Source organism: Capricornis sumatraensis, chromosome 2 (assembly GCF_032405125.1).
Source record: "Capricornis sumatraensis isolate serow.1 chromosome 2, serow.2, whole genome shotgun sequence".
Classification (NCBI taxonomy): Eukaryota; Metazoa; Chordata; class Mammalia; order Artiodactyla; family Bovidae; genus Capricornis; species Capricornis sumatraensis.
In genome coordinates, this window is record NC_091070.1 from 173,502,155 (window position 1) to 173,526,037 (window position 23,883).

Here is a 23,883-nt window from a genome sequence, read left to right on the forward strand (position 1 = left end):
TGGTTTGTACCAAAATGAGGCTATTTTTGAAGCCTGTATGAAGGAAGAAACACTGAAGCCCATGAATCATTATTCCCGATTAAATGCAGAAGTCTATATCCTAAGTCACATTGCTGCATCTCCAGTGACAAATGGAAGGTGACATCAGTGTCTCAGGAACACCATACTGACATTCTTGAGTCACATATAGCTCGACATTCATTGTTGTCCCCAAACGTTGTGTCCTTGTAGAGACTATTTTTTTTAAATTCCATCAGCCTAGCAGATAGCAGGTAATAGGCAAATATTTACTGAATCAATTTGATATGGATATTTTGCATGGTTTAAAGAGTACACTGTAAAATTAAGGGATGGTTTAAACTTTGCATGTATTTTAAAGATCATTTATTTAAGTGTATTTTAATTGTTTGCATGTCTGTCTCTCCTACTAGAAGCTGAGATTCTTAAGGGCAGGAACCATATGCTATCTTTCTTAGTACTGTTAACATTTGCCACAGTACCAAAGAAATGGATGCTGTATGATGAAGAAAGGAGGAAGTTATGAGGGATTCCTCATAGAGACCTTACTGATGGGTTGCATAGTAAAGCTAACGATTTGACATTTGTCAGAGCAGCTAATGGAAGTTAACCAGCTGTAGATTTGTATAATACTTTGGCTACTTGATGTAAACAGCCAGTTCATTAGAAAAGACTCTGATACTGGGAAAGATGGAAGACAAAAGGAGAAGAGGTCAGCAGAGGATGAGATGTTTGGATAGCGTCACCGACTCAATGGACATGAACTTGGGCAAACTCAGAGAGATTGTGAGGGACAGGGAGGCCTGGGGTGCTGCAGTCCATGGGGTCACAAAGAGTCAGACATGACTGGAACTTTACTAAATTATCTCATTTACTGGTAAGAGCAACACCACATGGGGAAGTTATTGACTCCACTGCACATATGTATTATTTATATGTAACTTGCCTAAGTCCATGTGGCTAATGGATATCAAAACCAAAATGAGAACATACATCTCTAGGTCTTACAAATTTCTGTACACCATTCAGTTTCCCTAATAAAATTCTCTGGAAAGAAAGGGTTTAGCATAAGAAAGTTGCAGATAGTTCTCTTTCACACTTTTAATAATTGGAAACTAACAATGTCTTCCATTTTATAATATTCTTGATATATACAAATCAACAGTTTTAGTCTGATTATATATCTAATGATACTGATTTTAAATTTTCTGGTTTAAGAGTCCTCATCAGGTCACTGCATCTGTAAACAAATCATCACATGTAATAGAGCAGCTCAGTATTGAGAGGAAGCTTGAATCCCATAGAAAACTATAAAAATCACACTTATTTTAAATAGCTTTTACAGTTCTGAAATTTACTTTGGTTTTCATATGTGAGTCTTTTCTGTGAAAAATTAAGATGCATGTTATTAGTTTTTTAAAACAATCATGTATGTCTTTTATTGGAGTAGGAAATGGTAACCCACTTCATTATTCTTGCCTGGAAAATTCCGTGGACAGAGGAGCCCGGTGGCTAATAGTCCATGGGGTCGCAAAGAGGCAGACACAACAGAGAGTACAAGCATGATACCAGTGGTTCTTTTATGCAAAAATACTTTCTTTACTAATGTGGCATAGGACTCAGATGAATCTATATGTTGATATGACCATCCCCGATTTTAACCTTCATAATTTGTGGAAACACTAGAAAAATTTTTGTAAGATGATACACTAAATAATAAAGAAAATATGAATAATAAAGATTGAAAATTTGCATTTTCCAATTAAAACCAGGAATGTATGTTTTATTAGAAAAATCAGCATAGTATAGAAAACATATTTTTACTCTCCTGATCAAACTGAAACTAAAATAAGAACAGTATAATATAACCCTAGGTTAGAATCCTCAACTGCATAGAACATAGTTCACTTGAGTCTTAATAGCTCTTTCTTCATAACAGAAATCTCTGTAGATTATTTTGTACATTCAAACTAAAATTGTACTCTGAAATACTAGAAAAATGAATCTTATCATATTAGAAAATGCCCAGGAAAACTGAAAGTGACTTGTTCAGACTTCCGAGGATCTCAGTGGAAAGAGAACCGAAAGATAAACTTGTTAATACCCTTTTGCCCTCTCATTCCTGCTATAGCATAGAGAGCACGTTTTCAGAGAGAAGTATTCCATAATCAGTAATTAGTATTGAAATGATAAAATTACAATTACATGTATGACTGAATACACAAAGGATAACCAATTTTGATCCTTTTGAATTTTGGACTAGATATTAGCATAGGTATTTTAAAATTGTGTTTAGTTCAAAGTCTTCACATTTAGTTTTTTAGATCTCCATAATCTCACTTTAAATGATTAACCTTCATAAATACGTTTTGCTTAAGATTATTACCAGTTCTTAGTTGTCTCAACACATAATTAATCATGTTACTTTGTGCATAGAACCTACAGTGGCTTCCTCTTATCAATGAAGTTAATAGGGGACTTGTCAGAACTCACCTTATTCACCTCTCTCATTATTTTTTATTTTCTATTATCAAAAAGTAATTCTCTTAGCTATGCAAAGTATCATACTTCTCACCTTCAGGTCTCACTCATTTTTCATTCCTTCTTCCTAAAAATAAAAAATAGTTCTATTTTATTCATGGTTAATACTCATAATTTTTAAAAAAATACTTTTACATATCTGATTGTATTTTTGTATCTCCTTGCTATCCTCCCATTGTGTCTTCAAAGACATACCAGCCTTCACAGACACTCAGTATTCTACCACAGTATATGTTGATATACCCCCCCAAATGGCTACATGTTCCCGTTTCTGTGCCTTAGCTCAGTTTTCTGCTGATATCTATAGTGATACCTTTCTCTTTCTATCCTTTCTCTATTCTCTTCATATTCGATGCATTCTCTCCCTCTGTGTGTGTGTGTGTGTGTGTGTGTTTTTTTTTTTTTTTTTAGGCTGCACTGAGAGGCATGCAGAATCTTAGTTCCCTGACCAGGGATCCAACCTTGCAGTAGAAGTATGGCCTCTTAACCTCTGGACTGCCAGGGAAGTCCTCAAATTATTCTAGGCCAGAAAGAAATACAATTTCCTGTTAAACTTCCTGCTCAAAGCTGCCATAACAGATTGCTGCTGCTGCTACTGCTGCTAAGTTGCTTCAGTCATGTCCGACTCTGTGCAACCCCATAGATGGCAGCCCACTAGGCTCCTCTGTCCCTGAGATTCTCCAGGCAAGAATACTGGAGTGGGTTGCCATTTCCTTCTCCAGTGCATGAAAGTGAAAAGATTCCCTCCTCAAAACTATCTCAGTTTTTATATTTTACTTTTAACAGGGACTGCAGCTTGATATCTACTCAAGTAAGTGTCAGCGTCTCTTTGTAGATTTTTAATTCCTTAAGGATGGAAGTTACATTACATTTCTCTATACCTCAGTATACCTACATTATTCTGTATGTAGTCAGATTATAAATGCTTATTAAAATTTGGTTAAAACTGACATGTGACAAAGATATCTTTACTTTGTAACTATCTGGATTGAGAAATGAGAAGCTGGCTATTTTTCAAGACATTACCGTGCACAGCTTTTAGTTCACTTTGCAATGTATTAGACATAGCTAAATATCAGTGGCTTAGAGTTCAGAAAACTTTACTCTATGGGGAAATTCAAATTTTTGAAAATGTACATCAACAAATTCAGCACCCTGATTTTTTCAACTAACTCTTAATGTTTTTGATATTCATGAGATGGATTATTTACCATCAAAAAAAAAGCATGCAGCTTGAATGGTATGAAGCTCAATAAGAGTGAGTATAGCTCCAAAAATAGACCTTCCTGTCTTTCAGATGCTTCATGTCCATCTGTTGTTTTCTTAGAGGGCACAAAAAATAGACTTGGAGATTAGATAACTTCATACTTGTGTGGTAACAGGATGATATTCATAGATATATAGGATGAATAATAGTCTATAGTGTTTAGTCATCTCCTTTCTCCTTGCTTCTGTCCTGTCCAGCTCCACAGAATGGACTGTATATTATTTATAATTTCATATATACAAAAAACTTAATAAAAATTAAAGCAACAATAACAACAACCACACACACACACATACACACACACACACACACACACACACACAAAACGATTGAAATTATTTTCTGTTACTTTGAGGGAAAAAGTATTAACAGTCTATCCCAGCACATGCTTTTATGGACATTGTTTCTCAAGGCCCGGCTATAACACAATTAGGATCATGGTAATAGTTGGGAACACAGCTCTCTAAAGAGACTTTTTTGTCTCACCTTTTCTCAAAGGAAGCCAACTATTCGTACTTGAATGGATTAAAATGTAGCATAGACATGACGCAGGCTTCCTTGGTGGCTCTGTTGGTAAAAAAAAATCTATCTGCAATGCAGGAGACACGGGTTCGATCCCTGGGTCAGCAAGATCCCCCAGAAAAGTAAATGGGTACCGACTCCAGTATTCTTGTCTGAGAAATCCCATGGACAGAGGAGCCTGGTGGGCTACAGTCCATGGGGTCACCAGAGTTGGACACGACATAGTGACTAAACTACCATCATCACCATGGACATGGTTTATGTGCTTGAAACTTGAAACTTGTTAAAATGTAAACTCTAAGGTCACTCTAAGAGATCTTGTAAGCATGTCCTGTTTGTAGTTTTTAAAATGCCCATCTTCCATATGATCCAGATGCAAGCAGTTTATGAACTGGTGTTAATTACTAGATTATTTCTGAATCTGTTTGAGGGAGGTCTGTGTATTAGTGAATCATATGAGGACCTTACCAAACTTATGCTATAGAACAAGACCAAAACCTTACTTCCTTTACAAAGTTCTACTTTATTTATTCCTTCATTCCTTTTAGTTCCCATTCTTCCTAAACATTAATTAACAACCGTCTATGTCCAGAAGATCATATGATTCATGTAACCTGACTCCTGGTCTCTGGTTGTTCATAGTACATGGGAACCACACAAATTAAAAACAAAAATTATTACAATGTTGTATATTCTGAAATAGATATGAAGTCATTTGGAAGAAACATGGTAAATTCTGTCAAGGTGAACAAGCTCTCACATAACATCAGTAGTTGTAAATAGAATAATAATTGCAAACACTCAAGTAGCGCTTACTGTAGTTGTAAGTTCTTTTCCTATGGTAGCTCACGTAATCTTCCAAACAATCCTGAGATAGGAACTACCATTATCCTCATGTTAAAGGCAGAGAAGGCAATGGTACCCTACTCCAGTACTCTTGCTTGGAAAATCCCATGGACGGAGGAGCCTGGAAGGCTGCAGGTCATGGGGTCGCTGAGGGTCGGACACGACTGAGTGACTTCACTTTCACTTTTCACTTTGATGCATTGGAGAAGGAAATGGCAACCCACTCCAGTGTTCTTGCCTGGAGAATCCCAGGGACAGGGGAGTCTGGTGGGCTGCCGTCTATGGGGTCGCACAGAGTTGGACACGACTGAAGCGACTTAGCAGCAGCAGCATGTTAAAGGAGAGGAATGAGAAACAAAATGAGGTTATTTACTTGTTGCAGATCTTGAATAGTACAGCAGGGACTCACATCCAATTAATCTTGACTCATAACTTGTTCTCTTGATCAGAAAGAATTTATGGTGGAGTCTATATTTTAGTAGATAGTAAAGGGAAAGAAAAATCATTTCACAAAAGGAAAGGAAGATAGAAAGGGAAATGTGATAAGAAGCTATGGGAATTGTTGGCAGGGCAGTCTTCAAGAGTTTGTTTGAAAGAATGGATATGTAATTGATATAAATACTGTGACAGTCTAGCTCTTTCTTCTGTGTCCCTGTTCTCCTTGGTTGCTTCTCTAGGCAACAAGTTTCATGCATTTGTTAATCATAAACTCACTTTGTTATTCTGGATAGAGTTTGTATCTCTGATATAAACCCGCTTGGTCACCTTTGGAATTATACCATGACCATTAGTGAAAGTGAAAGTCACTCAGTCGTGTCCAACTCTGTGACCCCATAGACTATAATACAGTCCATGGAATTCTCCAGGCCAGAATACTGGAGTGGCTAGCCTTTCCTTCTCCACGGGGATCTTTGCAACCAAGGGATCAAACCCAGGTCTCCCACATTGCAGGCAGATCTTTTTACCAGCTGAGCCACAAGGGAAGCCCAAGAATACTGTAGTGGGTAGCCTAACCCTTCTTCACTGGATCTTCCCGACCCAGGAATGAAACCGGGGTGTCATGCATTGCAGGCAGATTCTTTACTAACTCAGCTATCAGGGAAGCCCCTTACCATGACCGTTAGAGATTACAACAAAAAAACTTTTAGAAATACTAATGATTATTAGCAAAGTGGACATCTTATTAGAATAGTTTAATGTTGTATACTTACGAACAACCTAATGTTGACCCCAAAAGTTATATTGAATTTTAAATGACAAAATGTAGTTCCAGGATCAGTATTATTTCATAAAATTCACTACTTGGGAGACTAAAACAAGAGACTGATTAAGTTTTGGATGACAGGAAGTTGGACACAGTTGATGGAATCTTGGATACCATGAGATTAGAATTCAAATTAACTTTGACAAATTAGAGAAATGATGAATAAGACCAATTCAGTACTTTGGATTTATAAGACAAAAAGATGGAGAGTGACTAGCTAAGGGAAATATTTTAGAAAGAAATCTGAAATTCAAGGACTAGCTAAAGGCCATTTTTTCTTTGTTTATATTAATTCAACAAGTCTATATTTTTTATTGTGATGAAGAACACCATAATTGATTTCTCTGTTAGATAACTTGTGAAATGCATTTGAAACATATCTGGGATTACCTTATATTAGCAAATCAGTTTTTAGAAACAGAGTTATACAGATAGCTTCACAAGTGTTATCTGTACCAATCAGCACTATAGGTTTTTGAAAGTTAGGTATTAGATATAAGTAATTTTTGAAATCAGATGTATCATTAAGCTAAAGAGAATTTGCAAGGGATATAGGTAATTCTGTCCTTAAAGACAGATTTTAACTTTTAATTTGAACTTTGGACTGCTTGCTTTGCTAGAATTAGTTTGATTCATGTGATATCAAGTGATTCATGTGATATTTCCAGAAGTGAAATCTGCAATGTATCTTGCTCAATGTGGTTACTTAAACAGTTAAGTCCTCTGCAATCAAAGAACTCCCACTGAACTAGTGATTATCTATACTATATATTCTAATGTACTGAGCAAATGTGTAAAGATCATGTGAATTGATTGTTCATTTTACTAACTTCTTAAAGGGAATGACTAGAAAAATTATACAGTGTACAATTCATTGTATAAAATCTGCTTTTTAATAAAAGCAGAATATCTTAGAAAAATGTGGAATTTAGAAATGTAATTTGCATTACATTTTGGAACAGATTTTCTTATTTGGGAAAATGTCTTTGAAATCAGGAGTGAAAGTGAAGTCGCTCAGTCGTGTCCAACTCTTTGCGACACCATGGACTGTAGCCTACCAGGCTTCTCTGTCCATGGGATTTTCCAGGCAAGAATACTGGAGTGGGTTGCCATTTCCTTCTCCAGGAGATCTTCCCGACCCAGGGACTGAACCTAGGTCTTCCTCATTGTAAGCAGACGCTTTACCGTCTGAGCCACCAAGGAAGTCCTGGTGAAATCAGAAGCTGAATTTAATTCTCTATATGAATTTTCATTTACAGGCATTTTAGAATACATTAAAAACTGTGATCATTAGGTCTCTTTAAAAATCAACTGAAAAAAAAAACGGAATAAAATGATATATTGGTAAACAAGAATATAACACTAAAGGAGTTAACAATTAGTTTACGTGTATCTTTCATACTATAATTTTACTTGTTTCAAACTTTAGCATTGCTTTTGTAATAAAGATTAAAAATTCTCAATTGATATATGTTACCTTTGTGGAGATTTGGATCATTTATTTTGGAAAAATATGAAATTTATATAATTCTGACCTATTTAAAGATATTATGTAATAGAGTTGACTCTTGATAGCTGAACTGACATTTACAATTAAAATGTTGATTGACATATGTTCACATCTCTGTGTAATTGTCTAACTAGAAACTAAAAATATCAATAAGAGCTAACACTATAGATTCCAGGATCATCTTGCGTAAGTATTACTATAGCATGTGCGTGTGTGTTAATTGCTCAGTCGTGTCCAACTCTTTGTGACCCCGTGGCCTATGGCTCACCAGGCTCCTCGGTCCATGGAATTCTCCAAGAATAATGCTGGAGTGAGTCACCATTCCTTCCTCCAGGGGGATTTCCCGACCCAGGGATCAAACTTGGTCTCCCACATTACTGCAGATTCTTTACTGTTTGAGCCACCAGGGAAGCCCACTGTAGCATGAGTGATATTATTCATGTCAAAACTCTATGGGCATGAGTGATATTATTCATGTCAAAATTCTATGGGCAGAAAAAAAATTCATGTAAAGGATTCTAGCTGTCAATAAAATCACTCATGTACAAAACGACCTCCCAAAGATTTGTCCCGGATCCCTTGTATAGAAAAATTTATAGTGTGCTTGAAGATAGCACAATCTTGTCAAATTGGACAATTGACAACAAACAAAAAATGAAGTGTGACTTTTCATGTGAACTCTACCGAGTCTTGATACTCAGCTACATATTCAGTCTACATATTCAGCTTTTCCCACTGGTGTTCCTGTCTCAGAAAGGAGTCTTGCTCATGCTGGTTTTTATTACATTGGTGTGAATAACAAGGTCAAATGCTTCTGTTGTAGCCTGATGCTGGATAACTGGAAATAAGGAGACAATCCTATTGAGAAGCATAAACAACTGAGTCCTAGCTGTAGCTTTATTCAGAATCTAGTTCTGTCACTAATCTGGAATCCACTTCTAAAAATGCTTCTTCTCCAATGAGAAACAGTTTTATTTATTCATTATCATCTACTTTGGAACATAGTAGCTTATTCAGTGGTTCTTCTTCCAGCCTTTCACCAAACCCTATTACTTCTAGAGCAGTTGAAGACTTTTCCCCATTGAGGACTAACTCCTACAGTTGTGCCATGACTACTGAAGAAGCGAGACTTCTTACTTACCAGATGTGGCCATTAACCTTTCTGTCACCATCAGCATTAGTAAGAGCTGGCTTTTATTACATATTGGAGAAGGAAATGGCAACCCACTCCAGCATTCTTGCCTGGAGAATCCCAGGGACGGGGGAGCCTGGTGGGCTGCCGTCTATGGGGTCGCACAAAGTCGGACACAACTAAAGTGACTTATCAGCAGCAGCAGCAGGCTTTTATTACATAGGACCTGGAGATAGGGTAGCCTGTTTTGCCTGTGGTGAGATGCTAAATAACTAGAAACCAAAGGATGATGCTATGCTAGAGCACTGGAGACTTTTCCCCAACTGTCCATTTTTGGAAATTCTCTGAAAATGCAGAGGTTCAACATTTAAAATTTGAGCATGCAGACACATGCAGCTTGACTGAGAACATTTATGTGCTGGCCATCTACTGTACCAGTTCAGCCTGAGCAGCTTGCAAGTGCTGGTTTCTATCATGTAGGCCATAATGATAATGTCAAGTACTTTTGTTGTGATGGTGGCTTAAGATGTTGGGAATATGGAGATGGCACATGGGTAGAACACAGATAGTGGTTTCCAAGGTATGAGGTCTTGATACGCATGAAAGGGCAGGGATTAGATTCAAGTTAGATATCTTCATCTTCATGAACAGCTATTGTGAACTTCAAATACTCCTGGAGTTGAAAATGCTGACCCATGGTTCATTTTGGACCAGGAGAAAGTTCTTCAAATGATGTATTCATGATGAATATATCTGTGGTTAACACTGCCTTGGAAATGGGTTTTAGAGAAGACTGGTAAAGCGGACACTTCAGAGTAAAATCATAACAACTGGAGAAAATTGCAAAACAGTTAATGATATTGTATCAGGATGTCTTATTGCTGAAAATGAAAGAAGAGAAGAAGAGAAAGAGGAAGAGAAGGAAAGACAAACCGAGGAAATAGCATCAGATGATTTGCCATTCAGATCAGTTCAGTTCAGTTCAGCCACTTAGTCGTGTCCGACCCTTTGCGACCACGTGAATCACAGCACCCCAGGGCTCCCTGTCCATCATCAACTACTGGAGTTCACTCAAACTCGTGTCCATAAAGGCGGTGATGCCATCCAGTATCTCATCCTCTGTCGTCCCCTTCTCCTCCTGCCCCCAATCCCTCTGAGCATCAGGGTCATTTCCAATGAGTCAACTCTTCGCATGAGGTGGCCAAAGTATTGGAGTTTCAGCTTCAGCATCAGTCTTTCCAGTGAACGCCCAGGGCTGATCTCCTTTAGAATGGACTGGTTGGCTCTCCTTGCAGTCCAAGGGACTCTCAAGAGTCTTCTCGAACACCACAGTTCAAAAATATCAATTCTTCAGCACTCAGCTTTCTTCAGAGTCCACTCTCACATCCATAGATGACTACTGGAAAAACCATAGCCTTGACTAGATGGACCTTTGTTGGCAAAGTAATATCTCTGCTTTTGAATATGCTATTTAGGTTGGTCATAACTTTCCTTCCAAGGAGTAAGTGTCTTTTAATTTCTTGGCTGCAATCACCATCTGCAGTGATTTTGGAGCCCAAAATAATAAAGTCTGACACTGTTTCCACTGTTTCCCCATCTATCTGCCACGAAGTGATGGGACCAGATGCCATGATCTTAGTTTTCTGAATGTTGAGCTTTAAGCCAACTTTTTCACTCTTTCTTCTAAGGGATCCTTGTCCACAGTAGTAGATATAATGGTCATCTGAGTTAAATTCACCCATTCCACTCCATTTTAGTTCGCTGATTCCTAGAATGTTGGCGTTCACTCTTGTCATCTTCTGTTTGACCACTTCCAATTTGCCTTGATTCATGGATCTGACATTCCAGGTTCCTATGCAATATTGCTCTTTACAACATTGGACCTTGCTTCTATCACCAGTCACATCCACAGCTGGGTATTGTTTTTGCTTTGGCTCCATCCCTTCCTTCTTTCTGGAGTTATTTCTCCACTGATCTCCAGTAGCATATTGGGTACCTACCAACCTGGGGAGTTCACCTTTCAGTATCCTATCATTTTACCTTTTCATACTGTTTATGGGGTTCTCAAGACAAGAAAACTGAAGTGGTTTGCCATTCCCTTCTCCAGTGTACCACATTCTGTCAGACTTCTCCACCATGACCCTCCCATCTTGGGTGGCCCCACACGGCATGGCTTAGTTTCATTGAGTTAGACAAGGCTGTGGTCCATGTGATCAGATTGGCTAGTTTTCTGTGATTATGGTTTCAGTGTGTCTGCCCTCTGATGCCCTCTCACAACACACACCATCTACTTGGGTTTCTCTTACCTTTTACGTTGGGTATCTCTCCACGTCTGCTCCAGCAAAGCACAGCCTCTCCTCCTTACCTTGGATGAAGGGTATCTCCTCATGGCCATCCCTCCTGACCTTGAACGTGGAGTAGCTCCTCTCGGCCCTCCTGCGCCTTGTAGCTGCCACTCCTTGGATGTGGGATTGCTCTTCTTGGCCACCTCCCCTGACCTAAGGCATGGGGTAACTCGTCTCGGCCGCCGCCCCTGACCTCAGACGTGGGGTAGGTCCTCTCAGCTGCTCCTGTGCCAACACAACCTGGCACTCTCGGTCGCAGCCCCTGACCTTGGGCGAGGGGTAGCTCCTCTTGGCCACGCTTCTGCACAGTCCTTTGCAGCCTGTGCACTTCTGCATGATTTGCCATTAGTTTGGAGAAATAGAATGGCTCTCTTTCAACGGTTTATGTGTGTGCTTCCCATCCTAGATAATCTTTTAAAGGCCAATGTAATTATTAAACAGCAACATGATATTATTTAGCAAAAAACACAGATACCTTTATAAGCAAGAGAACTGATCAATACCATTTTGAAGATATGCCCCCAACATCTTCAAACACTGTCTTAAAGAAATTGATCCTACATTATATAAGAACTTGTTTGTGGAAAAGAATATGAAGTATAATCCAACAGATGTTCCAGGTCTGTCACTGGAAGAACAGTTGGGAAGACTGCAAGAAGAAAGAATATATAATGTGTGTATGGGCAAAGAAGTTTCTATTGTATTACTTCTGGTCATCTGGTAGTATGTCAGGAGTGTGCCCCTTCTCTAAGGAAATGCCCTATTTGCAGGAGTATAATTAAGGGTACTGTTCATAATTTCTCTCATAAAAGAAAAATAGGCTATAAAAATTTAAAAATATAAAAATTTTTAAAATATTGTTTGAAGCTGTTTGAAGTTAAAAAAGGGATTCAGTTCAGTTGCTCAGTCGTGTCCAGCTCATTGCGACCCCCTTAACCGCAGCATGCCAGGCCTCCGGGTCCATCACCAACTCCCGGAGTCCACTCAGACCCATGTCCATTGAGTCGATGATGCCATGCAAACATCTCATCTTCTGTCGTCCCCTTCTCCTCCTGCCCTCAATCTTTCCCAGCATCAGGGTCTTTTCCAATGAGTCAGCTCTTCGCATGAGGTGGCCAAAGTTTTGAAGTTTAGCCTCAACTTCAGTCCTTCTAATGAACACCCAGGACTGATCTCCTTTAGGATGGACAGGTTGGATCTCCTTGCAGTCCAAGGGATTCTCAAGAGTCTTATCCAACACTACAATTCAAAAGCATCAGTTCTTCGATGCTCAGCTTTCTTTATAGACCAACTCTCACATCCATACATGACCACTGGAAAAACCATAGCCTTAACTAGATGGACTTTTGTTGGCAAAGTAGTGTCTCTGCTTTTTAATATGTTGTCAGGGTTGGTCATAACTTTCCTTCCAAGGAGTAAGCGTCTTTTCATTTCATGGCTGCAAACGCCATCTGTAGTGATTTTGGAGCCCCGAAATTAAAGTGTGACACTGTTTCCACTGTTTCACTATCTATTTGCCATCAAGTGATGGGACCAGATGCCATGATCTTAGTTTTCTGAATGTTGAGCTTTAAGCCAACTTTTTCACTCTCCTCTTTCACTTTCATCAAGAGGCTCTTTAGCTCTTTTTCACTTTCTGCCATAAGGGTGGTGTCATCTGTATATCCGATATTATTGTTATTTCTCCTGGCCATCTTGATTCCAGCTTGTGCTTCATCCAGCCCAACATCCAATGGATCATTGAAAAATCAAAGGAGTTCCAGAAAAAACATCTATTTCTGCTTTATTGACTATGCCAAAGCCTTTGATTGTGTGCATCACAATAAACTGTGGAAAATTCTGAAAGAGAAAGGAATACCAGACCCCTGACCTACCTCTTGAGAAACCTGTATGCAGGTCAGGAAGCAACAGTTAGAACTTGACATGGAACAACAGACTGGTTCCATATAGGAAAAGGAGTATGTCAAGGCTGTATATTATTACCCTGCTTATTTAACTTATATACAGTCTACATCATGAGAAATGCTGGGCTTGATGTAGCACAAGCTGGAATCAAGATTGCTGGGACAAACATCAATCACCCCAGATATGCAGATGACACCACCCTTCTGGCAGAAAGAGAAGAAGAACTAAAGAGCCTCTTGAGGAAAGTGAAAGTGGAGAGTGAAAAAGTTGGCTTAAAGCTCACATTCAGAAAACTAAGATCATGGCATCTGGTCCCATCACTTGATGGCAAATAGATAGGGAAACAGTGGAAACAGTGTCAGACTTTATTTATTTGGGCTCCAAAACCACTGCAGATGGTGATTGCAGCCATGGAATGAAAAGACGCTTACTCCTTGGAAGGAAAGTTATGACCAACCTAGACAACATATCAAAAAGCAGAGACATAACATTATCAACAAAGCTCCATTTAGTCAAGGCCATTGTTTTTCCAGTAGTCATGTATGGATGTGAGAGTTGGACTATAAAGAAATCTGAGTACAGAAGAATTGATGCTTTTGAACTGTGGTGTTGGAGAAGACTCTTGAGAGTCCCTTGGACTGCAAGGAGACCCAACTAGTCCATCCTAAAGGAGATCAGTCCTGGGTGTTCATTGGAAGGACCGATGTTGACGCTGAAACTCCAATACTTTGGCCACCTGATGTGAAGAGCTGACTCATTGGAAAAGACCCTCATGCTGGGAAAGATTGAGGGCAGAAGGAGAAGGGGACCACAGAGAATGAGATGGTTGGATGGCATCACCAACTCAGTGGACATGGATTTGAGTGAACTCCCGGAATTGGTGATGGATAGGGAGCCCTGGGTGCTGCAATTCATGGGGTCACAAAAAGTTGGATACAACTAAGCAACTTAACTGAAAGGACCTGATCGCTGCATATATAAGTTGATAAGCAGGATGATGTTATATAGTCTTGATGTACTCCTTTCCAGATTTGGAGCCAGTCTGTTCCATGTCCAATTCTAGCTGTTGCTTCCTGACCTGCATACCGTTTTTCAGGAGGCAGGTCAGGTAGACTGGTATTCCTGTCTCTTGAAGAATTTCCTCACTTTGTTGTGTTCACACAGTGAAAGGTTTTGGCATAGTTAATAAAGCAGAAGGTAGATGTCTTTCTGGAACTCTCTTGCTTTTTCTATGATCCAGAGGATGTTGGCAGTTTGATCTCTGCTTGTTTTGCCTTTTCTAAATCCAGACCATCTGGAATTTCACCATTCGTGTACTTTTGAAGCCTGGCTTGGAGGATTTTAAGCATTACTTTACCAGCGTGTGAGATGAGTGCTATTGCGTGGTAGTTTGAGCATTCTTTGGCATGGCTTTTCTTTGGGATTAGAATGAAAACTGACCTTTTCCAGTCCTTTGACCACTGCTGAATTTTCCAAATTTGCTGGCATATTGAGCACAACACTTTAACAGCATCATCTTCTAGGATTTGAAACAGCTCAACTGGAATTCCATCACCTCCACTAGCTTTGTTCATAGTGATGTTTCCTAAGGCCCACTTGACTTTCCATTCCAAGATGTCTGGCTCTAGGTGAATGACTACACCATCATGATTATCTGGGTCGTGAAGATCTTTTTTGTACCGTTCTTCTATGTATTTTTGCCACCTCTTAATATCTTCTGCTTTGGTTAGGTCCATACCATTTCTGTCCATTATTGTTCTCATCTTTGCATGAAATATTCCCTTGGTATATCTAATTTTCTTGAGAAGGTATCTAGTCTTTCCCATTCTATTGTTTTCCTCTATTTCTTTGCACTGATCCCTTAGGAACCCTTTCTTATCTCTCCTTGCTATTCTTTGGAACTCTGTATTCTGATGGGTATATCTTTCCTTTTCTCCTTTGCCTTAAGCTTCTCTTCTTTTCACAGCTATTTGTAAAACCTCCTCAGACAACCATTTTGCCTTTTTGCATTTCTTTTCTTGGGGATGTTCTTGATCCCTGCTTTCTGTATAATGTCACGAACCTCCGTCCATATTTCTTCAGGCATTTTGTCTATCAGATTTAATCCCTTGAATTGATTTCTCACTTCCACTGTATAATAGTAAGGGATTTGATTTAGGTCATGAATCACTAAGTCACTGAATGATCTAGTGGTTTTCCCTACTTTCTTCAATTTAAGTCTGAATTTGTGATCTGAGCCACAGTTAGCTCCCAGTCTTGTTTTTGCTGAATGTAAACAGCTTCTCCATCTTTGGCTGCAAAGAATATAATCAATCTGATTTTGATATTGACGATCTGGTGATGTCCATGTGTAGAGTCTTCTCTTGTGTTGTTGGAAGAGGGTGTTTGCTATGACCCATGTGTTGTTTTGGCAAAACTCTATTAGCTTTTGCCCTGCTTCATTTTGTACTCCAAAGCCAAATTTGCCTGTTACTCCAGGTATTTCTTGACTTCCTACGTTTGCATTCCAGTCCCCTATAATGAAAAGGACATCTTTAGGAGAGGCAATATTCTTAAGTCAGAAAGTGTGGCTCCATTGTCTGGACTCTTACTCCTTGTGCTCTGATTATCACTGGCTAAAACTATGGGTATACATCCTAGGAAATCAAACCTTTTCCAATACTTTGTGAATTCACAGAGACTTTTTAAAGCTCACTTATGCTTGTTTGCAAATATGCAATCACTTATCCATACCACATTAACCAGTGTCCCTTGATTTCCACAAGGTAAAACACTATTTAAGCAAAAGGTTTGTTATGGTAAAGGAAGGATCTAAGCGAAGCCAAACACTCCAAATGTAACATAAACATTCACAGTCTCAGTATTGTGAATTTTTCTTCTTAAGCCCCATCACTCCAAGACAATGTCAATGCTTGTTTCCATATATAGTCTCCAGCTTTCTAATACCAATCCTGGTTTTCCTGATCCTTCCCTCTTGGGAGCAAAATGATTCTTCTTATTTCATGCAAAGCAAACTCTTCCCAAACTTCTCCTTCATGGTTTCATCATCAGAAGGGACATTACTCTTTTGCCTCAATCTGTCTGTTTTGGAGGTATTTTCCCAGAAAGCACTTCTCACCCATAGAGAACCCTGGGAATAGCAGTCAGAATGATTCAACTTAAACAACTTCCTCTACCACTTATTAAGTGCTCATTATTTATTAAGCACTGTGTTTTATAACATTGCTTCTCACTCTCCCACTTTTTTCCATGGGGTAGGCTTTTATCATTCTCATTTTAGAGAAGGAAACTAAGTTCCAAGAAAATTAATTCCCTTATCTAAGGTTTAAAAACCATCAAACACAGCAGTGCCTGTCCCAGCTCTGATTCCAAAGTCCAGACTGTTTTCAATGTCATCTTCTCATTTAGGTCATGATTATTCTTAAATTTGTGATTTAACTATAGTGTGTTGTAATCAAATGCTTTGCATGCATGCAGGTCTTACTTTTCTCTGAAGGAGATCCATTTGGTAGCTGTTCTTTGAAAATGGAATAGATAGTCAATGTGCCTGTTAAATTATTATAATAATTAACCCCTTACAGTTCTTTGTACCATTTTTAAAGTTATAGAAGTGTAATAGAAACAATACTTTGTTTTGTTAGAACTATAGAGCTCAGAAATATAAAAGTAAATATACATGAAAAAAGTCATTTAGTTTCTGAAGCACTTCCTTTTTTAATTTCAAAAGGCATTTGAATAGGAATACCATCATTTTACCAAGAAATAAATATTTGAAGAGTATATTGTGAGCATAATTATTTATTTTTAATAGCTGTATGTAACTGATAAATATAGCTGGTTATGACCAAAGGTCAATCAATATAATGAAACGAGAATTTCTGAATATATGAAATTATATATGGAGTCAAATGTAAACTTTCCCTAGATAATTAGGAGTTGAAGGTCATAAAATTTGCCATTGAGAAGAGCATTATTCTCTAAATATTCACTAAAGTCTGTGCCCTGATGACATTAATGGCTCAGAAAGCAGTTATATGTCTTCTGTGAAGTATTGATTTTGAACACAAAGAGGGCACATGTGTCATATGTAACTTTTTGATACTTAAGTTTTTGCTTGATCTCTCATTTTTATAGTCATTTATTCCTGATGTTCTTATTTTTAAAAAGATCTATAATAGTAAAATGACATTTGAACTATATCTACAATTTTCTGCTTCTAACAATAGTTTCCTTTTGAATAATTAAAAATTCATAATTTGTAGTTTATTTAAAGATATATAACATAAATACCCACTTCCATAAAAGTTTAGATCCTGATTAAGCCGTTAGATATTCTGAAGATTTGCTCTCCTTTTGCTTCCACTCTGACAATATCTGTGGCTACTTAGACTATAATACATTTAAGCCAAAAGTTTAGTATTTTTTTCCCTAAAACTTGTCTTCCTAAGTCTTTTATTCTAAAATTTATTTTCGTCGCTAAGTCAGTTCCTTCCTATAAGCTTACCTTAATATAATTCTGACTCGATGGACGTGAATCTGAGTGAACTCTGGGAGTTGGTGATGGACAGGGAGGCCTGGCGTGCTGTGATTCGTGGGGTCGCAAAGAGTCGGACACGACTGAGCAGCTGAACTGAACTGAATATAATTCTGTAAATCCTCAAAAATATATGCTCTTTCAAAATCATCAAATATCAATCATTTTGAGTCAAAACTGGGAGTTAATTTGGATTAAATTTGATCCTAATTATTGGGAAGAGTAATTGTCCTGCCCAAGATTTGATATTCTTCTCTCTGTCACACAATAAGTAATGACATGAAATGACCAATTTTAAAGAAATAAAAATTACTAACCAAGATCAGCTCAGTAATGTCCAACTCTTTGCGACTCCATGGACTATGGCACACCAGGCTTCCCTGTCCATCACCAACTCCTGGAGCTTGTTCAAACTCATGTCCATCAAGTTGGTGATGCAGTCCCGCATTTTATATTCTGTTGTCCCCTTTTCCTCCCACCTTCAATCTTTCCCAGCATCAGGGTCTTTTCCAGGTCTTTTCCAGTGAGTCAGTTCTTCACATCAGGTGGCCAAAGTATTGGAGTTTCAGCTTCAGTATCAGTCCTTCCAATGAATATTCAGGACTAATTTCCTTTAGGGTTGATTGGTTGGATCTTTTTGCAGTCCAAGGGATTCTTGAGTCTTCTCCAACACCACAGTTGAAAAGCACCAATTCTTTGGTGCTCAGCTTCCTTTATAGTCCAATTCTCATATCAATACATGACTACTGGAAAAAACATAGCTTTGACTAGGTGGACCTTTGTTGACAAAGCAATGTCTCTGCTTTTTAATATGCTGTCTAGGTTGGTCATAGCTTTTCTTCCAAGGAGCAAGTGTCGTCTAATTTCATGGTTGCAGTCACCATATGCAGTTATTTTGGAGCCCCCAAAATAAAGTCTGACACTGTTTCCATGGTTTCCCCATCTATTTGCCATGAAGTGATGGGACCAGATGCCATGATCTTAGTTTTCTGAATGTTCAGTTTTAAGCCAATTTTTTGACTCTCATCTTTCACTTTCATCAAGAGGCTCTTCAGTTCTTTGCTTACTGCATAAAGGTGGTATCATCTGCATATCTCAGGTTATTGATATTTTTCCCAGCAATCTTGATTCCAACTTGTGCTCAATCCAGCCTGGCATTTTGCATGATGTACTCTGCATATAAGTTAAATAAGTAGGGTGACATTATACAGTCTTGATGTATTCCTTTCCCAATTTGGAACCAGTCTCTTGTTCCATGTCCAATTCTAACCGTTGCTTCTTGACCTGCGTACAGATTTCTCAGGAGGCAGGTCAGATAGTCTGGTATTCCCATCTCTTGAAGAATTTTCCTCAGTTTGTTATGATCCACACAGTCAAAAGTTTTGGTGTAGTCAATAAAGCAGTAGTAGATAATTCAGATAGAGCCCCATAGTGAAATGTGTGTGTGTGTGTGTGTGTGTGTGTATTAGTATATATATACATACTAGATACCTGTTAGTGATACTGAACATATACCTAATATGTAAATTTATAAATGGAAAATATTTAGAAATAGTCTTAATTTCTTAACTATTTTTTTCCTTATTTTTCAGTCTCTGTTTCTATCATAGAAATAATCTGTAAAACACAGGATATAATGTTAGGGGAATGTTGGTAAATAGTTTCTTTTATTCAGTCACTATATGATAAGTTGAGAAGTTATATATATTAAAATTGATTTTTATTAAAAAATATAAATATTAACAAGGTACTTTCAAATATACTAGTATAGAACTTATATTTAAATGAAATAGTTTTATGGACATTCTAGTTTTGACAATCATAAGGTAACTTTATCTATTATTATTTATAGCTAACACTATAAATTTATCTCATTTAATTCAACTCTGATGAGAAATGGACACTGTGTTGTGAATAATAATTCACAGTTACTTGAGTCAGGCAGTCCTGAGTTTACGTTAAATTCTGTCATTTATTCCTGAGGAAATCTTCAATAAGTTACTTCTCTGTTCCTCACTTCATTCATCTGTAAATAATAATAGACATTCCCACAAGACTGTTGTAACAATTATATGAGGAAATATATACATGGCAAAATAGTACATGGCAATTATAATAGTACTGAACTTGTAATTTTAGCATACAGAATTTTTAAAGATATTTTAAAATTGTCAATAAAGCCCAGATGTGTTCTTTTCGAATCATTTTTAAGAATACTTTCTAAAATGCATGACAAATTTATTTACTTAGTATGCAAAATATGTTAAAATACTTAAAAATTTTCTTGACAGAAGTGTTTACAAGAATATTATTGGTTCTTTTTTTTTGTTCATAAGTAATAAGAGTACAAAGACTATTGTTTTTAATTATAAAACTTTTTTTTTTACTATATATAGATACTGCTTGAAGGCCTCAGCCACTACTGCCCAGCATATGTATAAAAGCATAGACATTCACTTATTCAATGCACATCTGTTATATTTCTGTTGTCTGATGGAAAAAACAGAGGGCCATAAAATTCAGGTTTGTAATCAGGTCTTTCCTTTATCTTCAGATGTCTTCATTCACTCCCTTATTCAAAACTATTAGAGAAAACTACTGAAAAACATTCCAAAATAAATTGAAAGGCATCATTTTTAAAGTCATTGGAAAAAATTAATAGTCTGTAACATAAATCATGGCAATAGTTATCATAATCACTCATGTCTTTGCATAATGTTTACTTAACTTATCTTGGATATATTATGTTAAACCTAGAAATAAACTGTGTTTAGATGGAAATAAATTATCAAGTAAATTTCAAGTGTACTTGATGTTTTGCCTCTCTCTCCATATCTATCTTCATCTCTGGCTCTGTCTCCTTTTCTCTGTTTCAAGTATCAGAGGAAACATCAGTTTGCAGTGAATACAGTGAGCTCTGTAAAAAGAAACATCTTTTCCTTCAAATTGTAATACACTGTAAAACCTCAGTGAGGTTGCAAATTACTTATTTTTGTAAGCTTGAATTTATTCATACAGAAATAAGAAAGATTTTACTTTTAATAGGACCTACCTATGGTGGCTCAGCTGGTAAAGAATCTTCCTGCAATGCCGGAGACCTGGGTTCGATCCCTTTATTGGGAAAATCCCCTGGAGAAGGGAATGGCAACCCATTCCAGTAGTCTGATCTGGAGAATTCCATCGACTGTATAATCCATAGAGTCACAAAGAGTCAGACACAACTGAGCAACTTTCACTTTTCATCTATTTTAATAGGGAGTACCTCATGGGGCTTTCCTGGTAGCATAGTTGGTAAAGAATGTGCCTGCAATGTAGGATATCCAGGTTTGATCCCTGGGTTGGGAGAATCCTCTGGAAAAGGCACTGGCTACCCACTCTAGTGTTAATACCAGGAGAACCCCTTGGACATTGGATCCTGGTGGACTACAGTCCATGGGGTTACAAAGCATCAGACACGACAGAGCAATTAACACTTTCACTTTTCACCTCATGGGAAAGTTAGGTGAGTATCGCATAAAATGTTACATCTAAAGAGCACATAATTCAGTGTATTTGTATTTCTGTATCTCCTGCATGGAACTCTTCTTGCAGATATTTAAGGCACTTTTTCAGAGAAATTTTTGACCCCATTTTAAATAGCATCCTCCACTTTCCCACCTCCTTTCATTACCTTTGAAATAACCTAACCATATATTAGGGAAAAAGGTCAATGAATTTGACATATTTCCTGACCAGATTTCTTTACAGGGTCATTCTTAATGACATGATTCTCAAGATAAATGTTATTAAAGAGGAACCTACTTTTTAAAACTTAGACAGAAATGTTGGATGCAAAACTCAGTGAAACGTTGAGTTCTTGGGAGACAGAAACTTTAGCAGTCAATTTGATATGCTTAAGCATGCAATAGTCCTCTGATCTTTGTAAAAAAAATTTTCTTTAATCAAAGAAATTGTCATGCAGCTGTAATGTTGTCATTTATCAGCATAATGAATTTAAACTGAAGGCTACTCTTACTGTGAGAATGAACTGATTAACTGGAGGGACTGCATTGATAATAATTAGTCAGAAAAGTGCAGTGGTGCAAATCAATATCTTGGTGCTGAGACTTTCCTTGGGGACTGTAAACCATAACAAAGCTGTCAGGCTGCTGAGAGATGGGGATGTTGTTTATTTATGTTGCTAATTTACTGTCTGATACTTTTAAGTTATATACGGAATACATCAGAAATGAAAAAAGATATTTCACTTATTTTTTTTAAAGATAAAACATGGTTTATTTTTATTTCTCCCATATAAGTTATCAAAACGGTAGTGAAGGCTTAAGTGGTAAACTGATCATAACATTTTTTTGAGGAGTGGGAGAGGAGTATCAGGATTAGTTTGATGCCTTTTGTTAATATTTAGCGACTATGTATCACTTGCTATTTAGTGTTATAATTTCTACGGAAGTAGCTTTAATTCAAAATTTTCCATTTTAAGGGAAGATAATATTATACAATGGGCAGGACCTGTATTTGACTAATGGAATGATAGTCATTCTTCTGGACACTCATATACCACATTTCAGGAGTCTATTAAGTAGGAGAGAACTGTCACGCATCATAGTCTTTCAGGTTTCCAAGTTTGATAACATTACTAAGAGAGTCCATTGCTGGTAGGATTTACTCTTTCCTGTATTATATTGTTTTTTCCAGAATCCAATAACAGAACATTGTACAAAGCGTAATTTTTGGACCTCAGTTTTTCTCTAGTACTTAAGAGGTTGGCATTCCATTTCCGTTATCTGTTGCTGCATGGCAAACTACTCCAAACTTTGCGGAGTAATACAGAAATCCTCATAGGATTTGTAGCTCATGAACCTGGACAAGATAAAGCAAGATGACTTGTCTTTGCCCTGTGATCTCTGGGAAGCAGCAGAGGGTGATGCAAATGGCTGGGGGCTTGAATTATCTGCCCATTTCCAGTAGAGTAGCCACCATTTATGTTAAAATTTACATTAACTAAATATAATTAATACTTTAGTTCTTCAGCCATACTAGCCATATTTTAAATGTTCAATAGCCACATGTGGCTAGTGATGACCCCTTGGCCCGTGTATGTATATATATATGACATTTCTATCATCACAGAATGTTCTGTTCGACAGAGCTAATCTAGCAACATCTTTACTCATATGTCTAACATGTAGCCTGGGATGACTCAAGGACTGGGGACAGATGAGATTGTTGACTAAAGTACATAGATGCAAGATTTCTATTTAGAGTTCTTAGAACCTAGAATTTGAGTCCTGAGAGGAAACTTCTCAAGTGTATGTGTTTGAGCCAGGATGAAGCTGCATGGCCTTTAGGACTTAGTATCATAAGTCACAGAGATCACTGTGCCTTACTTTACTGGACAAATAAGCCCACCAGTAATGAGCCACTAGATTCAAGGTATGGGGACTCCTCTTAACAGGAGGAGTGTCAGATGTTCTGAGGCCATGGTTTAGAAGCACTGCAGACTAAATCTTTGTATCACAAATGGTGCTTTGGAAAACTAGACTTAAATACACATAATGGGAAAGGTCTCAGTGATTCAATAAAGAAGACTTCGTTTAAATAAAATCTAACGCTTCAGGATTTTTATGCTATTTAGTATGCTAGTGTTCAAGGTTAATTTCTAAGGTGGCATTGTATGTTATGGTTAGCGTAAGGTAAGGGAGTTAGAGAAGACAAGGTTCGGAAAAAGAACGAGACCAGCACTCTACAGGAACGGATCACCTTTAATGAGGCGAGAAGGGGCAGCAGTCAGATTCTTGGGCTGCTGCGCTAAGTCAAGAAGAGAGGAGGTATGTATAGAAAACATATATGCGGAGATGCATCATTTTGAGGGGGTCTGTTTTTCCTCATGATTATTTTTGACTAGTTAGCTTTCAACAATTGGGGCAAGGAATTGCTGAGACCAGCTGAAGACTGGGATCTGCTGGGAGCTGAATGTAATTAATTTTAATGTCCATTCC

At 37.7% G+C, this 23,883-nt stretch overlaps 1 protein-coding gene and 1 pseudogene across 1 annotated transcript in view; both read left to right on the forward strand.

Annotated features, from left to right (window-relative positions):
• NEGR1 (neuronal growth regulator 1) overlaps positions 1 to 23,883 on the forward strand; it is a 988,401-nt gene that overhangs the window by 44,157 nt on the left and 920,361 nt on the right. The gene's annotated exons all lie outside the window — the stretch shown is intronic.
• On the forward strand, positions 8,509 to 12,288 carry LOC138073582 (baculoviral IAP repeat-containing protein 2 pseudogene; annotated as a pseudogene).